We start from the raw sequence: 1,366 nt of genomic DNA, 5'->3' as shown, positions 1-1,366 counted from the left end.
GAGATGTAAATTAATCACTATTCACATTAAATAAATACAAATCTTCAAGAAATGACTTTGTCAAATCAAACAAAATAACTAGGGCTTTACAATAATGGTAAAATTTAGAGATATTTGGGGATTAAATGGTGTAAAATCCTAAAAGTGACACAGGGTTGACGGAGGTACTGTTTTTGTTGAACAACCCTATTATAATGTGAATTACAAGGTCAATACAAAACATATATCATAATTCAAACCTCATTTCCACCCTTATACAGATGAAGTTCACCTTGCAGAGCCAGCAACTGCGAATTCCTGCCAGTGGACAACTCGTAAGTGATTGTTTGATGAGCCTTCACTGTGTCCCACCAGAATTCCTACCTCATGCAGCTGAAAGCTACCATGACAAAAGCATGAGTGAGTATGCTTATTCATTGGTACTGTATGCTAATGTATGCTAATGTAACGGATTCCAAGTATTTTCTCTCTCTCTGTGTGTGTGTGTGTATCTACGGTATCTGTCATATTCTTTGCTGTTGAAATAAAACAAGCTTCAGGAAAGGATGAATTGACTACAAAACTAACAGGAACAAAATGTATGTTTGCCTTGTGTACTTTCAGAGATCGTCGCTGGCGATACCAATACTGTACCAGAAGGTCATGCTGAATCTATAACTGATTCTTCCTACAATCAGACATTTTATCCATTGTTGTCTCTGAAATCTTGAAAGAAATTCATGATTAAAGATACATGCATCAAATGATTGTGTTTCATTTCACTGCACTAACGCTTAAATGATTGATTATGCTTGGTTTCTGGTCAAGATATAAAATCTATACAGTACTATAATAGAGGGCAAATGGTTATCTCAGACAATAATTACTAAAAATTATTGGGTCACACTTATTTGGATAATCCCCCAATGATGATCTACAGCGGAACAAACCATCAACAGACTATCAACTGCAACTCTGTTGATTATGCAACAGCTTGCTATGGTTACGTTTAGGTTAGAGTTAGTCAAATCAAATCCAATTTTATTCGTCACATGCACTGAATACAACAGGTGTAGTAGACCTTGGCAGTGAAATGCTTAACCAACAATGCAGTTTTAAGAAAATACACCAAAAAAAGTGTTGGGGTTAAAGGGAAAGTTCAGTATTTTACAACTTCATTTTAGATGGTTCCTGCCCCTGTAAGTAGTCTATGGATCAGGAGAAACTGTAATACATGGTTTGGTTTTTCTTCTAATAGCCACTACAAACTTCAGCTAACTTTAGCCTCTGCTGGTTTAAAATCAATGGGAGCGATGTGGGCATGCAGTGACTGTTAAAAAAGCCATAGACAAATTAACTGAATTATTTGGTTTGACGTAACTTTAAA

This window comes from Oncorhynchus gorbuscha, linkage group LG14, assembly GCF_021184085.1.
Source record: "Oncorhynchus gorbuscha isolate QuinsamMale2020 ecotype Even-year linkage group LG14, OgorEven_v1.0, whole genome shotgun sequence".
NCBI lineage: Eukaryota > Metazoa > Chordata > Actinopteri > Salmoniformes > Salmonidae > Oncorhynchus > Oncorhynchus gorbuscha.
This window is presented reverse-complemented; position numbering follows the sequence as displayed.